We start from the raw sequence: 19,065 nt of genomic DNA, 5'->3' as shown, positions 1-19,065 counted from the left end.
CCAGGGACCCACTATTTTTCGTTCGCATAACAAAAAAAACAAAAAAAAAAAAAAACCCAGTTCTGTTTGGTTTCAGCGCCGTTTCTTTTGTCCCGGCATTTCCATTGTTATGGTAAACGCATTTCCAACGCCGAATTTCACCGCGTGGACATTTCCTCAAGGGCTGGGTCCGAAACCGAGGCCCCTGAGCCGGAGGGATGTCCTGTTTATTCCGTCTGTAACTCGCCCCACGTCACGTCTTCGCCGGGAGCTAGCAGACAATGCTTTTATGGGGGAGCCTAGAGGCATTTGCATCCGAAAAACCCGTGGCCACAAACACAGCGACACGAAAACAAAGGCATTGGCTTCTGCCGTGTTTCCCGCAGACACACACACACACACACACAAACCTGCATTGAAGCTTTTTCTGCAGGAGAAGATGTCAGCCAGTGGTTCTCAACCTTCCTCATGCCGCGACCCTTGAATACAGTCCCTCATGTGGTGGGGACCCCCAGCCATAACATTATTTTCGTGGCCACTTCATGCCTGTCATGTTGCTGCTGTGATGAATCGTCATGTAAATATCTGATAGGCAGGATGTATGTTCACTGCTACACATGGAACATCATGAAAGCATCGTGATTCATCACAAAAACAATATGGAATTATATATGTGTTTTCCGGTGGTCTTAGGCGACTCCCAGGTTGAGAACAGCTGGTGTAAGTAAACCAAGCGATATTTTTCATAGAGTGATGCCATAGACATAGGTAACATTTTTTTAAGGGAGGTTTGCCTTAAAGGGTCACCAAATTACGATAGACAATTTTCTAATACACTCATTGATAAATAAACACTTTCGGGGAATAAAGATCTGTTTTTTTGATCGCAGTGACTTTTTTTTTTTCTTTCTTTAAACATAAAGGGATTTCTTTACCTTTCCCCACACGGGGACAGTGACTGCTCCGTGAAACCAGCCCCTTAAAACAAAGCCAGATAAACCAAGGCAGGTCTGCCAGGAATCAACGTTGAGGAATTTAGGCCAAAAAAAAAAATTTTTTTTTTTGAAAACTTGGATTATGTTTTTGCTTTGACAGTTTTTTTTTTATTACAGGGCATTACACTCAGGCGTTTAGCAAATTTAGATTTGTTCAATGAAATGAAACTATTGTTACCTTGGGATAAAAAATTTAAAAAAAAATACGGATCAACGCATTTCCCAAACACAGAGACCAGCGTTATATTTCACCCCAAACAGGAGCTGCCCTGAGCGAAGCCTCAGACCGTCCCCCCATCCCAACCCCGCCCCCCCCCAAACCAGAGCCCGCGGCCTCGGAATAGCGGTGCGTCGGTTCACACCGTCTTAGCTCTGTTTTTGCACAAATGCAACGCGGCGCTTCCGAGTTGACATGTTCCAGCCTCAGGTGCAGGAACTAAAGCGGCTCATCTGGAAACGAAATTGTAAAAAAACAAACAAAAAAACAACAACAACACACAGCTGCCTCCGGGCGGGCAGCGCTGAGGGAACGCGTTTGCTTGTTTTCAGCTGAAAACCGTAAGATGGACAAGACGCATCCAACGCGCCTGGACGTGGCTGTGTCCCCAGGCCCATCTGTAAGCAAAGCAACAGTGGAGCAAAGCGAAGGTCTTAAAAAAAAGAGAAAAAAAGGTCAAAAATAAACAAATAAAAATAAAAGGACAAATCGCAACCATAAAGATTTTTTTAAATAAAATAAAAATAAAAGAACAAATCGCAACAATAAAGATTTTTTTAAATAAAATGTAAATAAAAGGACAAATTGCAACAATAAAGATTTTTTAAAATAAAATAAAAATAAAAGAACAAATTGCAACAATAAAGATTTTTTTAAATAAAATGTAAATAAAAGGACCAACTGCAACAATAAAGATTTTTTAAATAAAAAGGACAAATCGCAACAATAATGATTTTTAATAATAATACAATAAAAGGATAAACTGCAACAATATGTTTTAGAAATAAAAATTAAAAGGACAAACTGCAACAATAAAGAGTTTTTTTTAAATTTTAAATTAAAATTAAAAAGGTAAAGAAGAAGCAAAAGCAAGGTGAGTCTCCCCGGGCTGAACTGCTGCCCCGTGAGCACCGATGCGATGTTCTGTTTGTTCTGTTCGTGCGCAGCCCAGGCCCTGACCCGGCCCGATTCCCCCTCCCCGAGCCCCCCCCCCCCCCCCCCCCCCGCCACCTCCCTGCCCGGTCCCCTCCGGTCCTGCGAGGCCTCTCACCGCCCTGGAGCCGGAGAGATCGGGGCCAGATGCGCCCCATCACCCACGAGCCGCCCGGCGCCCTCCCGCGGGGCCTGGGGTGGGGGGTCGGGTGGGAGGCCCTCGGGACACCCCGGTGGGCGCCCTGCAGCCTGAGCGCAGGGAGAGACCCTCCGCCCGCACCCGCGCTCCCAGGTGCCTGCGCACAGGTGGGGCGGGGAGTCCCTCTGAGCGTCCGGTACAGGGAGCCTGGGCTCCAGGGACCCCGCCTGGCCCAGCCAGGACCCAGGGCTCCCGGGAGCTCTCGCTCCATTCATTCATTCATTCATTCATTCATTCCCTCACTCATGCATTCATTCCCTCACTCATGCATTCATTCCCTCATTCATTCATTCATTCCCTCATTCATTCATTCCCTCATTCATTCATTCCCTCACTCATTCATTCCCTCATTCATTAATTCATTCATTTATTACCTCCCTCGTTCATTCATTCATTCCCTCATTCCCTCATTCATTCATTACCTCCTTCATCTCCTCACTCATTCATTCGTTCCCTCACTCATTCATTCATTCCTTCATTCATTCATTCATTCCCTCGCTCATTCATTCATTTATTACCTCGTTCATTCCTCACTCATTCATTCCCTCATTCATTCATTCATTTATTACCGCCCTCATTCATTCATTCCCTCATTCCCTCATTCATTCATTCATTCATTCCCTCACTCATTCATTCATCCCCTCATTCATTCATTCATTCATCCTACTGATGCCGACTGCGCTGGGCGGGCCTGGGAGTGCGGTGGGACCCAGACAGGAAACTGCCTGCCTCCGTGGGGTCTATGCGCCTGTCCTTGAGACTCCAGTCAGCAGAGAGGCCCATAAGTAAAGGAGTAATTTCCTTTTTAAAATTTAAAAAAAGATTACGTTTCCATTACAGTTTACATTCAATATTATTTAGCATTAGTTTCAGGTGGATAGTGTGTGGCATGTAGAGAACAATATAGCCCTGGCCCGTGTGCTCAGTGGTTAGAGCGTTGGCCGGCGGACCTAAGGGTCATGGGTTCGATTCCCGGTCAAGGGCACATACCTCCCTTTCAGGCTTGATCCCTGGCCCCCAGGGTGCGAACTGGAGGCAACCAATAGATGTGTCTCTCTCACATCAATGTTTCTCTCTCTCTCCCCCACTTTTCCCTTTCCTCCATTAAAAAAAAAAAAAAAAAAAAGGCCCTGGTCGGTTTGACTCAGTGGATGGAGTGTCCGCCTGCAGACTCAAGGGTCCTGGGTTCGGTTCCGGTCAGGGGCATGTACCTTGGTTGCGGGCACATCCCCAATGGGGGCGTGCAGGGGGCAGCTGGTCGATGTTTCTCTCTCATTGATATTTTTTTTTAAATATATTTTATTGATTTTTTACAGAGAGGAAGGGAGAGAGATAGAGAGCTAGAAACATCGATGAGAGAGAAACATCGATCAGCTGCCTCCTGCACATCTCCTACTGGGGATGTGCCCGCAACCCAGGTACATGCCCTTGACCGGAATCGAACCTGGGACCTTTCAGTCCGCAAGCCGACGCTCTATCCACTGAGCCAAACCGGTTTCGGCTCTCATTGATATTTTTAACTCTACCCCTCTCCCTTCTTCTCTGTAAAAAAATCAATAAAATGTATATATACATATATTTTTAAAAGTATGGCCTAGCTGGTTTGGCTCAGTGGGTAGAGGATCAGCCTGCGGACTGAAGGGTCCTGGGTTCAATTCCTGTCAAGGGCATATGCCTGGGTTGTGGGGGTCGATCCCACGCAGGGGGTGTGCAGGAGGCAGCAGATCAATGATTCTCTCTCATCTTTGACGTTTCTTTCTCTCTCTCCCTCTCCCTTCCTCTCTGAAATCAATAAAAATATTTTTAAAGAATAAAAATAATTGCCCTAACTGGTTTGGTTCAGTGGCTAGAGCGTCAGCCTGCGGACTGAAGGGTCCTGGGTTCGATTCTGGTCAAGGGCACAGGCCCAGGTTGTGGGCTCCATCCCCAGCAGGGGGTGTGCAGGAGGCAGCCGATCCATGATTCTCTCTCATCATGGATGTTTCTATCTCTCTCTCTCCCTCTCCCTTCCTCTCTGACATCAATAAAAGTATATTTTAAAAATAAATAAATGATAATAATACTGTGATGAGTACGCATGGTGCCATGTGGGTCCTAGACTTACTGAAGGATCGCTTCGTAAAGGGTGTGCTTGTCTGAAGGAGAGATTTCTAACAGCGGCCCAGGCCCTGGAGGACGTACAGCGAGCTGATGTGATCTGGATCAGGCTGTGGTCCAGGGGGGTCGGGCTGGGAGGCACGCAGGGGCCAGGAGGGGCCGGCCGGTGCAGAGGCCGGGAGGGAGGACGGCTTTGCACATCTGAGGGAGGAAGTCACAGGCGGGGCTGTGGAGCGGGGCTGGGACCCCTGGCTACTTATTAGATGCACTAGTGAAAAATAGTTTTATTATATATTTTTATTAATTTCAGAGAGGAGCCCTGACTGGTTTGGCTCAGTGGATAGAGCGTTGGCCTGTGGACTGAAAGGTCCCAGGTTTGATTCCGGTCACGGGCACCAAAAATAAAAAATAAAAATAAAAATTTCAGAGAGGAAGGGGAGGGACAGAGAGAGAGAGAGAGAGAGAAACATCAGTGATAAGATAGAATCCTAGATCGGCTGCCTCCTCCACGCTCCTGCAAGCCTGCAACCTGGGCCTGTGCCCTTGACCGGGAATCGAACCCGCAACCTCCGGGTTCCTGGGTTGACGATGAGCCGATGAGCTGATGAGCCGCTGAGCCACGCCAGCCGGGCAAGGCCTCATTTTCCGTAATTCACTCGCCGCTTCAGAGACGCCCGGCTCCAAAGACAGTTCTGTTCTGACGTCCCCGGGGGTGGGACTGCGACTATGCATTTTGGGAGGGAAACCAGCATCGCCCTAGTATTGGCTCTATATTTCCTACTCTGCAACACTCTTTCTTTTTATTTTTTTAAAACATATTTTATTGATTTTTTTACAGAGAGGAAGGGAGAGGGACAGAGAGTCAGAAACACCGATCAGCTGCCTCCTGCACACCCCCCACTGGGGATGTGCCCGCAACCCAGGCACATGCCCTTGACCGGAATCTAACCCGGGACCCTTCCGTCCGCAGGCCGACGCTCTACCCACTGAGCCACACCGGTTATGGCTCATCTTTGATATTTGCGATGCTGTGGCGATGCTCTTTCTTTTTAAAAAATAGTTTTTTTTTTTTTACTCGCGCGTCTGATAAATGCTCAGAGCGCCTGCAGATGTGAGTTCAAGGGGGAGCTTGGAAGGGAGCTTGTGCGGTGGCCCCAGGTGGAGGCGCTTCCAGTCCCTGCACCCCAGCCTGGACCACCGAGGCTGTCACCATGGAAGCTGTTACCATGGAAGCTGTTACCATGGATACTGTCACCGTGGAAACCATCACCATGGAAACCGCCTCTGCTGGATGAGGAAGGGGAGGGAGGGAGCGGAAGAATGAAGGGAGGGAGCCCCTGAGGGTGGAATGTTCCAGAATCAGGGGGCCAAGCCCTCAGCCCAGCACACAGCAGGTGCTTCATGAGCGCTTGTTGGAAAGAGAAACGGGTGTCTGTGGGGTGTAGCCGGCTCCCAGCGCAGCTGGACTGAAGCAATGAACTCGGATGCAGGGCCCGGCTCCCTGGAATGTGTGGGCAGAACCAGGACTTGGGGGGCCATCCGGGGTGTGCGTGCTGCTTTCGCAGGGTGTGTCCTGGGGCGCCAGGAAGGTTCTGGAAGCTGTCGGCTGGGAGGGTGGAATCCGTGGATGAAGAACCCAGATCCGCTACAGGGCGCCCCGCCCACAGCTACCCCCACACACTGTGTGGTCTATGGTGACGTCTTCCCAGAGTGGGAGGGTGGGGGTCTTTTTGTTTTTTAGTTGATTTGAGAGAGAGAAACAGCCAGAACCGGTGTGGCTCAGTGGATAGAGCGTTGGTATGCAGACTGAAGGGTCCCAGGTTCGATTCCGGTCAAGGGCATGTACCTGGGTTGCGGGCACATCCCCAGTAGGGGGCGTGCAGGAGGCAGCTGACCGATGTTTCTCTCTCATCGATGTTTCTAACTCTCTATCCCTCTCCCTTCCTCTCTGTAAAAAATCAATAAAATATATTTTTTTTAAAAAAAGAGAGAAACATCATTTGTTGTTCTACTTATGGATGCATTCATTGGTTGATTCTTTTTCTTTTAATATATTTTTATTGAGAGGAAGGGAGTGGGAGAGAGAAATAGAAGCATCAATGATGAGAGAGAATCATTGATCGGCTGCCTCCTGCACGGGTGTCTCTGGGTTCGGCTGAGCCCACAACCCGGGCCTGTGCCCCGACCGGGAGTCCAACCGTGACCTCCTGGTTCTTAGGTCAGCACTCAACCACTGAGCCACACCAGCTGGGCTGATTTTTTTTTTTCTTTTTAGAGCGAGAGCGAACCACATTGCTTTGCTGTTCCACACATTTACACACTCACTGGTTGGCTCTTGTATGTGCCCTGACCTGGGCTCGAACCTGCAACCTGGACACATCGCGATGACGCTCCAACCAACGGAGGTGCCGGTCAGGGCCTCTTCGCCATGATTTTATTCTCTGTGTCGAGCGCGTGGTCGGGGACACAGGGCAGCTCCATCGGTATTTCTTTCTTTTTTTTTTTTAATTTATTGATTTTTTACAGAGAGGAAGGGAGAGGGATAGTTAGAAACATCGATGAGAGAGAAACACCGATCAGCTGCCTCCTGCACACCCCCTACTGGGGATGTGCCCGCAACCAAGGTACATGCCCTTGACTGGAATCGAACCTGGGACCCTTCAGTCCGCTGGCCGACGCTCTATCCACTGAGCCACACCGGTCAGGGCCATCACCATTTCTTCTTGTTGCTGTTAATCTTCACCGGAGGATGTTTTTTTCCACTGATTTTCAGAGAGAGTGGACGGGAAGGGGAGAGACAGACAGAGAGAAACATGGACGTGAGAGAGAGAGACACCTGGGTGGGCTGCCCCCTGCAGCTGCCCCAGCCAGGGCCGGGGCGGAACCAGCCACCGAGGGGCATGTGCCCTTGACCGGAATCGAACCCGGGACCCTGCCGCCCGGGGGGGGGGGGGGGTGGGCTGACGCTCTACCCACTGAGCTACCCGGCCAGGACCTCTTGGCTCCTCATTTTATTCTCCGCGTCCAGAGCGCAGTGGGGGGACGCAGGGCTGGTCCATCACTGCCTCTGACCAGTCACTAGGCTGAGACCCCGAAGCGCTCGCTGGTGCCAACCAGACACTCAGGATTTCACCCCCGCGTCCACCGGGGCTCCCCACACCCGCCTCCCCGCGGGGGCTGCCGGTGACGCAGGTGCACGCGCACGAGATGCGCGCAGGAACCTCTGACGCACGGTCTCCCCGCCCGGCTCCCCACCCGGCCCCCCTCGCAGGGGCTCCCACCTTCTCCTGAAGGATGCGGGGAGCTCCCGCCGTTGCCACGGAAACCTGGAGGCGCGGGGCGAAGCCTGGTGCAGAGAGAGGAATTTTCCAGGCTCTGCAGGGAGAGAGTGGGTTCAATCCTGGGACCCCCCTCTTTTCTCTCTCTCTCTCTCTCTCCTCTCTCTCTCTCTCTCTCTCTCTCTCTCACATACATACATCTGCCCAGCTTTCTACCATGTATAGATCACATCTATCTCTACCAATTTATCATGTACCTACATCTGTCTATTAAACTTCACCATCCAGGTCGCTCAGTAACCCCATTTATCTATCTTGTATTTTCCTATTCATATATATGCATCTCCCTAGCTGGTGTGGCTCAGTGGATAGAGCGCCGGCCTGTGGACTGAAGGGTCCCGGGTTCGACTCCGGTCAAGGGCACATGCCCCGGTTGTGGGCTCGATCCCCAATGTGGGGCGTGCAGGAGGCAGCTGATCCATGATTCTCTCTCATCATTGGGGTTTCTTTCTCTCTCTCTCTCTCCCTCTCTCTTCTTCTTTGAAATCAATAAAAATATTAAAAAAAAAAAAAAGAAAGGAATGAAACTAGCCCTGACCGGTGTGGCTCAGTGGATAGAGCGTCGGCCTGCGGACTGAAGGGTCTCAGGTTCAATTCCGGTCAAGGGCATGTACCTGGGTTGCGGGCACATCCCCAGTGGGGGGGTGTGCAGGAGGCAGCTGATCGATGTTTCTAGCTCTCTGTCCCTCTCTCTTCCTCTCTGTAAAAAATCAATAAAATATTAAAAAAAAAAAAAAAGAATGAAACTAGCCCAGTGATGGCGAACCTTTTGAGCTCGGCGCGTCAGCATTTTGAAAAACCCTAACTTAACTCTGGTGCCGTGTCATATAGAGAAATTTTTTGATCTTTGCAACCATAGTAAAACAAAGACTTATATATATTTTTTTTAAATATATTTCTTTATTGACTTCAGAGAGGAAGGGAGGAGGAGACAGAGATAGAAACATCAATGATGAGAAAGAATCATTGACCGGCTGCCTCCTGCACACCCCCCACTGGGGATCGAGCCCACCACCCAGGCACGTGCCCTTGGCCGGAATCGAACCTGGGACCCTTCAGTCCGCAGGCCGACGCTCTATCCACTGAGCCAAGCCGGCCAGGGCAAGATTTATATTTTTGATATTTATTTTATATATTTAAATGCCATTGAACAAAGAAAAATCAACCAAAAAAATGAGTTCACGTGTCACCTCGGACACGCGTGTCAGAGGTTTGCCATCACTGCCCTAGGCATTGCTTCTGGTTGTACTTCCCGGGGCTGGGACAGAGCCTAGGAGACCAAGTGTCTCAGTGGGCACCCAGGGGTGCCTGTACCCATCCAATTATCCGCGGTCACCCACAGTGTCTGCCTGACCGCGTGGGTGCATGTGAGCACATATACTGCGGTGTCACTTAGCATGGATTCCTGATTTCTAATTTCTAATTCCTAATTCCTAATTTCTCTCCGAGTTGGTGGGGGCCGGGGCAGCCGCTCCCCCCCCCCTTATCCCCCCACCCCCTGGGCTTTCTGCAAAGATGGTCCCCATGATTCATCTCCACGTGCACCGAACGCGCAGGCCCTCCCAGTGGCGCCAGGCGGGTGTCCTGTCCTCCACTGGTCCCCTCCCTCCTCTGCAGCGACCCCTGCTCAGGCTGTTGCCATAGAAACCGCAGCTGCAGGGCCCGGAGACGCGGAAGGCGGCTGGGACCAGGGGGATGGAGGGCCGAGCGGAGGGGAGATGTGCACATGGTCCAGGGGCAGGCGCCGGAGGCAGGCTCTTCTCTGCATCTCCTGCTGCCCCTGGAGGAGATATAGAGTCTGACCTTGACCCCATGACCTTCTGGACACTCCCCCCCCAGGCAGCCGCCCCCTCGGTGAGCCCTCCATGCACCCCACACCCAGCTGGAGGGGCTGTGAGCCTCTGTCCGGAAGGAGAACGGTTCCCTCTCTCTCTTTTAAGTTGATTTGAGAGAGAGAGACATCGATTTGTTGTCCCACTTATTTTTTTAACATAGATATTTTTATATTTTTAAAATTGATTTCAGAGAGGAAATAAAAGCGTAATGTGCCCTAATCAGTTTGGCTCAGTGGCTAGAGCGTCGGCCTGCGGACTCAAGGGTCCCAGGTTCGATTCCGGTCAAGGGCATGTACCTTGGTTGCGGGCACATCCCCAGTAGGGGGTGTGCAGGAGGCAGCTGATCGATGTTTCTCTCTCATCGATGTTTCTAACTCTCTATCCCTCTCCCTTCCTCTGTAAAAAATCAATAAAATATATATTTTTTTTAAAATCTTGCCCTAACCAGTTTGGCTCAGTGGATAGAGCCTCGGCCTGCGGATTGAAGGGTCCCAGGTTCAATTCCGGGCAAGGGCATGTACCTTTGTTGCGGGCACATCCTCAGTAGGATGTGTGCAGGAGGCAGCTGATGGGTGTTTCTCTCTCCTCTCTATCCCTCTCACTTCCTCTCTGTAAAAAAAATCAATAAAATATATTTTTTAAAAATCTTAATTTTATGTAATCATTTCTTTTTTTAATATATTTTTATTGATTTCAGAGAGGAAGGGAGAAGGAGAGGGAGCTAGAAACATCCATGATGAGGGAGAATCATGGATCGGCTGCCTCCTGCACGCCCCCACCACTGGGGATGGAGCCTGACACCCGGGCCTGTGCCCTGACGGGAATCGAACCGTGACCTCCTGGTTCATAGGTCGATGCTCAACCACTGAGCCACCGCCGGCCGGCCGGGCGCACACAGCAGCCCGTATGCTGTCCCCACCATCCCCCTCCTCAAAAGGGCCAGCAGCCACCACCTCTCGCTAACATCAAGGATGTCATCCCCTTCGTCAATTATACGCTTGTCTAGCCACGATGCCGTACACCTGAAACCCATACAACATAATAGTGAATGTCGGCTGTCGCTGCAAAATAAACTAAAAAATCAACACATTCTACATTAAATGACAAAAAGAAAAATTGTATTAAGTACCTACCTATACTTCCCACCCACCCCACTGAGTCTCACTACTCTGTTTTATTTTTATTTTATTTTTTAAATATATTTTATTGATTTCAGAGAGGAAGGGAGAGGGAGAGAGAGAAACATCAATGATGAGAGAGAATCATTGATTGGCTGCCTCCTGCATGCCCCCTACTGGGGATCAAGCCCGCAACCCAGGCCTGTGCCCTTGGCCGGAATCGAACCTGGGACCCTTCAGTCCACAGGCTGACTGACACTCTATCCATTGAGCCAAACCAGCCAGGGCAACTACTCTCTTTTAAACAGAACAAAGGTCTAGTTCCTTGTTTGGGTGGCTCAGTGGGTTAAAGCATCATCCAGATACACTAAGGAAGTGGGTTCGATCCCCGGTCAGGGCACATACAAGGAACAACCAATGCATGCATCAGTAAGTGGAATAACAAAATGATATGGTGTTTTTTGTTTTTTTTTTTTCTCTCTCCTCGGGGGTGGGGGGGTGGGGGGGGGCGCGTGCAGGAGGCAGCTGATCCATGATTCTCTCTCATCATTGATGCTTCTATCTCTCTCTCCCTCTCCCTTCCTCTCTGACATCAATAAAAATATATATATATTTTTTTAAATTGTTCTCCCAAGACCCAGTTTAACAGACGGGAGACACCGGCCTGGGCCTGGATTCAGTCTCAAACCCGTGCCTCTCCCCCATTCCCCGCATCAAGCTGTTTAGTTCCGTTATCACTGGGTCCTCGCTGATGGGTGGGAGGCCGGCTCCGGTTGCCATGGAAACCTGTGCACTGAAGAATGAGCTGCAGGATTAAGTGTCGGGCCAGGCCTCAGAGCGTGTACGTGAAAATGCAGCGATGGTCATACAACATCGCCACGAATGGCGCTTAGAGACGAGCCCACACGCGCACTCGGAGGCTATGTCTGGGCAGACACACCAGGAACATGTCGTGAGAGAGGGCGAGGGAGAGACTGGTTTCTCCCTTCCCCCTTCTCCTCTGTTAACGTGCACATGTACCACCTTCTCTTTTCTTTTTTTTAACATATATTTTCTATGAGAGAGAGAGAGAGAGAGAGAGAGAGAGAGAGAGAGAGAGAGAGACATCTATCTGTTGTTCCACTCACCTATACATTCATTGCTTGCTTGTCTGTGCCCTGACCGGGGATCGAACCGCCAACCTTGGGGTATCGGGGTGATCCTATAACCGACTGAGCTACCCCGACAGGACTCTGATCACCTTTCCTGGAACGTAAAGATGGCACGACAGGCGTATCCAGAAAAAGTTCAGCGAGAGCCCGGCTGGATGGCTCAGTGGTTGAGCGTCGATCTATGAACCGGGGGATCAGGGTTCGATTCCTGGTCAGGGCCCAGGGTCCAGGATGCAGGCTCCATCCCCAGTGTGGAAATTTCAGAAGCATGATTTTTTTATTCTTGGGCAGCTGGTGATCCTTGGTCCTGGTGAAGAAAGGAAGAAAGAAAGAAAGAAAGAAAGAAAGAAAGAAAGAAAGAAAGAAAGAAAGAAAGAAAGAGAGAGAGAGAGAGGGAGGGAGGGAGGGAGGGAGGGAGGGAGGGAGGGAGGGAGGGAGGGAGGGAGGGAGGGAGGGAGGGAGGGAGGGAGGAAGGAAGGAAGGAAGGAAGGAAGAAAGAAAGAAAGAGAAGGCGCTGGCACTGGCTGGTGCAGCTCTCAGTTGGTTGAGCTTCGTCCTGGGCACAGAAGGGTCACCAGTTCAATTCCTGGTCAGGCCACATACCTCCCCCACATGGATGTTTCTCTCTCTCTCCCTCCTGTTCCACTCTCTCTTAAAAAAAAATCACCCAAGCAGATGTGACTCAGTGGCTAGAGCATGGGCCTGCGGACTGAAGGATCTTGGGTTCGATTCCCGTCAAGAGCACACGCCCGGGTTTCGGGCTGGATCCCCAGTGGGGGGCCTGCAGGAGGCAGCCGATCCGTGATTCTCTCCCATCATTGATGTTTCTCTCTCTCTCTCTCCCTCTCCCTTCCTCCCTGAAACATATATATATATATATAAATTTTAAAAAACATCAGGTGGGTGAAACCATTTGCTACAGGGAGACAGTGCGGGGGGGGGGGGGGGGGGGGCGGTCTGTGATAATCAAAGGATTTCCCTGCGTTTTTGTTTCGTTTTGTATTGCTTTTTCCGTGTTTTGTATTGCTTTTTCCGTGTTTTTATTTATATTTATTTATTCATTTATTTTTGAGAGACGTCGAGCCGTGGCCTCCGGGGCGCGCCCTTGCCAAGAAAACCCAATCCGCGACCCTTTGGTGCTGGGGGCGCACAGGGCCCTGGGCTCCTGCCTTTGTACAGAGAGCCTGTCGGGTTAGACGGCAGGGGGTCTGGGTGCCCCTTATCCCACGGGCTCAGGGCTGCGCCCAGGGGCCCCCAGCCCCGCGCGCACCCCACGGACCCAGGGCACCCCCAAGTCCCGCGCGCAACCCACGGGCTCAGGTCTGTGCCCAGCGGCCCCCAGCCTGGTGCGCAGCAGCTGCTGGGATCAAGGCCGGGCGGGGGCTGTGCGGCCCCAGCGCTTGGGGAGCCCGGGCCCCCCGCAGCTGTCGGGGGGGATTAGCTGTGAGGAAAGCCGATCCTGTGCGCAATGGCTCAGGCATGTCCGCCCGGGGCAGCTGAGCCCAAGGTTCGCGGCTGGGGAAGGTGCAGAGGCCCTGGTTGCTTGAGTTCTCCATGGGGGACCCCGCAGGCGCCCCGAGAAGCAGGGGGCGGGGTGCAGAGGACGCGTGGGCTGCAAACAGGACAGAGAGGAGGTGGCTTGGGGTCCGGGCCCGGTAGCTCAGTTGGTGAGCGCGTCCTCTGGATTCACCAAGGTTGTGGGTTCGACCCGGTCCGGGAACATACAGGAATCCAGCAGTGGCCCTAAGCGGTGTGGCTCAGTGGATAGAGCGTCCGCCTGTGGACTGGAGGGTCCCGGGTTCGATTCCTGTCAAGGGCATGTACCTTGGTTGCAGGCACATCCCCGGTAGGGGGCGTGCAAGAGGCAGCTGATCAATGTTTTTCTCTCTATCCCTCTCCCTTTCTTTCTGTAAAAAATCAATTTTACATATATATATTTAAAGAATCTTGCTGAAACTGGTTTGGCTCAGTGGATAGAGCGTCGGCCTGCGGACTGAAGGGTCCCAGGTTCGATTCTGGTCAAGGGTATGTACCTGGGTTGCGGACACATCCCCAGTGGGAGATGTGCAGGAGGCAGCTGATCGATGTTTCTCTCTCATCGATGTTTCTGGCTCTCTGTCCCTCTCCCTTCCTCTCTGTAAGAAATCAATAAAATATATTTTAAAAATAAAAAAATTAAAATAAATAAAAAAATTTAAAAAAAAATAAAGAATCCACCAATGGATGCATAAGAAGTGGAACAGCAAATCTCTCTCTCTCTCTCTCTCTCTCTCTCAAATCAATAAATACAATGTTTAAAAATTAAAGGCTGCCCCTTCCTGCCTTCTTTCTTTTCCCAGCGGGCAGCAGAGGGGTTTGAAACAGGAGGACTATGTGGTCAGATCGGCAATTTATAGAAAGAGGGATTTGGCTGAGCAACACAGACTGATGAGCAAAAATAGATCCAGAGACAGGGAAGCATCGAACAGACCGTCCAACCTCAGAGGGAAGGAGGGAGGGGGTGGGGGTGGGGGGTAAGGGACCAACCAAAGGCCTCGTGTGCATGCAGATGAGCATAATTAATGGACACAGACAACAGGGGGGTGAGGGCATGCGCTGGGGGGTGGGGGTCTTGGGGAGAGGTCAATGAGGGGGGGGGAGGAGACCTATGTAAGATGGTATGTAAGACTTTCAACAATAACGAATTTCAAAAAGAGAGAGAGAGAATAAATTAATTAAATTAAAATTTTAAAAAGAGGGACTTGGCTTTGAGTAGGAGAAGCAAAGGGCTGGCAGGGGTGTGGTGGAAACGTGTGAAACCATACAAGTCAGAGCCGGGGACCGAGAGCAGGACCAGCCTTCGCACAGCTACCATCACCCCCCCCCCCTCCACCCCACCCCTCCCCTGGCCAGCGGCAGCCGCGGCCCCATCACAGCCCAAAGGGGCTATTTTTAAAGCCGCGTCCAGACAGGGTGGCATTTCATCCAGAAATATCGGCGGAGCTTTAAAAAAAAAAAAACCCACAATTTTTATTTTTAGTTATTTGTTTTTTGATTACTGTTGACATGCAATATTTTTTAAATGGTTATTGATTTCAGAGAGAGAGAAACATGGATTGTTGTGTCACTTATCGATGCATCCATTGGTTGATTCTTTTTTTTTTTTTAAGTGAATGACCCTTCTAATATATATATATATATATATCCCTAACTGGTTTGACTCAGTGGATAGAGCGTGGGCCTGGGGACTGAAGGGTCTCCAGTTGGATTCGGCCAAGGGCACATGCCTGGATTGCGGGCTTGGTCCCCAACAGTGGGCGTGCAGGAGGCAGCTGATCCATGATTCTCTCCCATCATTGATGTTTCTCTCTCCCCCTCTTCCTTCCCCTCTGAAATCAACAAAAATATATTTAAAAATAAATATACTATTAAAAATAAAGAAATAAAAATTGTAAAAATAGAAACCAATAAAAACGCGCAAGTATCAGCGCGTCGCCAAGAAACTAGAACGACAGAGTGGAGAGAGAATGAGGGAAGAGAAGCAGCCGGCCTCCGCCTGCCGGGAGCCGGTCCATCCTTGCTGCTTGACACAGTCGCTGCAGGGAAGAAACATCTGCCCAGCGTATGTTTCAAGGGACCTGGTGTATATGGCATCCTGTTCTTAATATGTTTGCTCCCCTTCTTGGCGCTATGTGTTTTAACCAAGGTCACCTCTCCGAGAAAGGTTGTTTCCCCAGGTGGGGATTTTCCCCTGAAGTTAGGGAGGGAATAAAACCCCTGAACTAAGTGCCAGGCGGGTAGTTAATCACTTTAACTACGAAAAATCACGCTTAAGCTGCATAATCTTTACTCCCTGGAATGGAGATAAGAAACGCCCTAACCGCCGAAACCTGTTTGGCTCAGTGGATAGAGCGTCGGCCTGCGGACTGAAAGGTCCCAGGTTCGATTCCGGTCAAGGGCATGTACCTGGGTTGCGGGCACATCCCCAGTGGGGAATGTGCAGGAGGCAGCTGATCGATGTTTCTCTCTCATCGATGTTTCTAACTCTCTATCTCTCTCCCTTCCTCTCTGTAAAAAATCAATAAAATATATTAAAAAAAAAAAAAAAAGAAACGCCCTAACCTTTGGAACAGAAATTGAGAGGATTAAAATCAACTGGTATAAATACAGATGTAACAAGACCACAGAACACAGAACCTGGCTGGAGAACCTGGAGACAGAACCTGGCTCTGCTGATTTGACTGAACGCTGCCTCCATGTCATTCTTTCTTCGCCGACTCCGTCCACACCCCTGGACCAGCTGGGGCTGGACCCCAACATCCGCCCAGGCCACCCCCAGCAGCATCCCCCACTTTTCCCCTGAGCAGAAGCTGGGAGGCCGGTTCTCTTCGGGCTCTCCCACAGCCTCACCTGGCCCACGTTCTAGCACCATGGATCCTGGAGGCGGGGATAAAGACAGAAACTCGGCAGACGCATGGAGCCTCTTTGGACCAAGATCCTTCCAGAAGTCTGGTTCGGGAGGCTTAGCCACCCAGCCCGACGGAGGAGCCCAGAAGCCTTCTCTAATGGAACTGACGCGCATGCCGGCCACCGAACAAGCCGCCCAAGATGGACCTGCCAGGGATGGGAGGGAAGAAACAGCCGCCTCGGACCCCGAATCTCAAATTCCGTGACTTGAATGTGCTCACACCCACCAGTTTCTAGAGCTTTCTCTTCCAATGGCTGGAGAGAGGTGTCTTTATTGCCCTGGCTCTGACATAAAAAAAAATAAATAAATGAAAAATTAAAAATAAATAAATAAATAAAAAGGAACTCCATGGTATTCGCACGGCGCCCCCTGCTGGTCTTTTTGTGCAGCGCGTGGCATGGCTGTCCCGAGTCTCCAGCGGAGCCGGCACAGGTGAGCCGAGCCCTTGCCATGCGGCGTGAATTGTTTTGTGCTGCAGAGTATAAAAGAGGCCCTGGAAAATAAAAAAAATAACAATAAAGCGACAGAACCTAGAGACAGAACCTAGAGACAGGACTTGGCTGGAGATCCTAGACAGAACCTAGACAGAACCTGACTGGATATCCGAGACAGAACCTAGAGACAGAACCTAGATAGAGAACCTAGGGAGAGAACATGGCAAAAGATCCTGGACAGAACCTGGCTACAGAACTTGGCTGGAGAACCTAGACAGAACATGGCGGGAGGACCTGGACAGAACCTGGCTGAAGAACCTGGCGACCGAACCTGGCTGGAGAACCTAGTGAGAGAACATGGACACAGAACCTGGCTGGAGAACCTGGAGAACCTGGCTGGAGAACCTAGACAGAACTTGGCTGGAGAACCTGGCGACAGAACCTGGCTGAGGAACCCAACTATGATGATCACCTGAATGCTGCCTCCATGTCATTCCTTCTTCGCCTACTCCGTCCACACCTTTGGGGACCCCTGGACCCGCTGGGGTTGGACCCCAACACAACAACATAGATAAAACTTGAGGACATTGTTCTAAGTGGAAAAAGTCAGACAGAGAAAGGAAAGTACTAGGTGATCTCACTTATGTGTAATCTAAAAAAGCTGAACTCATAGAAACATAGCTTAAAATGATGGCTCTAGTGGTGGGGAAAATAGAGAGATGTTGGTAAAGGTTACAAACTTTCAGTTATAAAATAATAAATTATGGGGATATAATGTACAGCATGGTGACAAGTTAACAATACTATATTGTATACTTGAAAATTGCTGTTATTTGCAGATTTTTAATATTTTCTACAACTTCTGTGATAATAGACTATGTTAGTACAGTTTTTGTAACATTATTACATTCAAAATCATTTTTCTTGAAATATTAATGTTTATTGCATGTAAAAATACAAAAAAGTATATTGCTAAGAGAGTATATATTAAATGTTCTCACAATATATACACAATAAAAGGTATACTGTGACGGGAAAAAAAAAAAACAATAAAGCACGCTCTGGAAAATAAAAAAATAAGATAAAAATAAAACACGTGCCCTAACCGGTGTGGCTCAGTGGATAGAGCGTCGGCCTGCGGACTGAAGGGTCCCAGGTTCAATTCCGGTCAAGGGCATGTACCTGGGTTGCGGGCACATCCCCAGTGGGAGATGTGCAGGAGGCAGCTGATCGATGTTTCTCTCTCATCGATGTTTCTAACTCTCTATCCCTCTCCCTTCCTCTCTGTAAAAAATCAATAAAATATATTTAAAATAAATAAAAAATAAAATAAAAAATAAAACACTCCCTGGAAAATAAAAATTTAAATTACAAAAAAACTCGTATTGGATTTCGAAGATGTTGTGTGAGGAGAAGCAGGTGCAATGCCTCGCTCACGCTGTTTGCAATCGGTCACATGTTGGTCGCAGGATCCCCTCCCCAATGCACGGGGCTCAACAGGATGGAGTCTTGGAATTAATCTCACCACTTGCTTTTTAAAAAAATATATTTTATTGCATATAAGCATAACCAATGGACATAAGACACTGGCGGGTAGGGGAGGCCAGGGGATTGTCAAGGGCGGGGGAAAAAAGGGACACATATGTAATACCCTTTGCAATACTTTAAGCAATAAAACAAATAAAATATATATATGTTATTGATTTTTTTACAGAGAGGGATAGAGAGAAACGTCGATAGAGAGAGAAAACATTGATCAGCTGCCTCCTGCACATCTCCTACTGGGGATGTGCCCGCAACCCAGGTACATGCCCTTGACCGGATCGAACCCGGGACCCTTCAGTCCGCAGGCTGACGCCCTACCCACTGAGCCACACCGGCCAGGACACCACCTGCTTTTCTAAGGAGGCTGCTAGGGAGTTTGAAGTGACAAACGTGGCTCACGTGACATGCGCCTTCGTGTCCCACCCGTCGGGGCTGTTACAAATGTGTGTGTAGATGGCTCGGCTGTGGGTACAGCCCGAGAATCGGCCCGGTTAGCAAACTTCACCTCGGCTGGTACCCTGCAGGGACCTACCCCACCCCCACCCCCACCCCCAGCCAGGCTTGGGGCTAATTCCTGGGCCACCCGCTGAGCTGGGGGTCACCCGGGCCCCATGAACTCTGATGCTTGTCCGCAGGTGGCGAGGGGTTCGGAGTGAGGGTGGGGACCCCTCCTGTCAGAGCGCCCCCCTTCCCAGGAATCCCCTCCACGACAGCTCAGGAGCCCCTATTGGAGGCCAGGCTGGGGATCTGAACCCACAGCCCTGGAAAATTCCAGGC

The 19,065-nt window shown here is 50.1% G+C and overlaps 1 pseudogene; it reads left to right on the top strand.

Moving 5' to 3' along the window:
* The first annotated feature begins 1,537 nt into the window (after positions 1 to 1,537).
* Positions 1,538 to 16,545, top strand: LOC139000230 (putative monooxygenase p33MONOX pseudogene; annotated as a pseudogene).
* Positions 16,546 to 19,065: the final 2,520 nt, after the last annotated feature.

Source organism: Myotis yumanensis, unplaced genomic scaffold, assembly GCF_028538775.1.
Source record: "Myotis yumanensis isolate MYYU_CA2020_CCGP unplaced genomic scaffold, mMyoYum1.0.hap1 SCAF_23, whole genome shotgun sequence".
Classification (NCBI taxonomy): Eukaryota; Metazoa; Chordata; class Mammalia; order Chiroptera; family Vespertilionidae; genus Myotis; species Myotis yumanensis.
The sequence above is the reverse complement of the archived record's forward strand: the minus strand, read 5'-3'. Positions and strand labels throughout refer to the sequence as shown.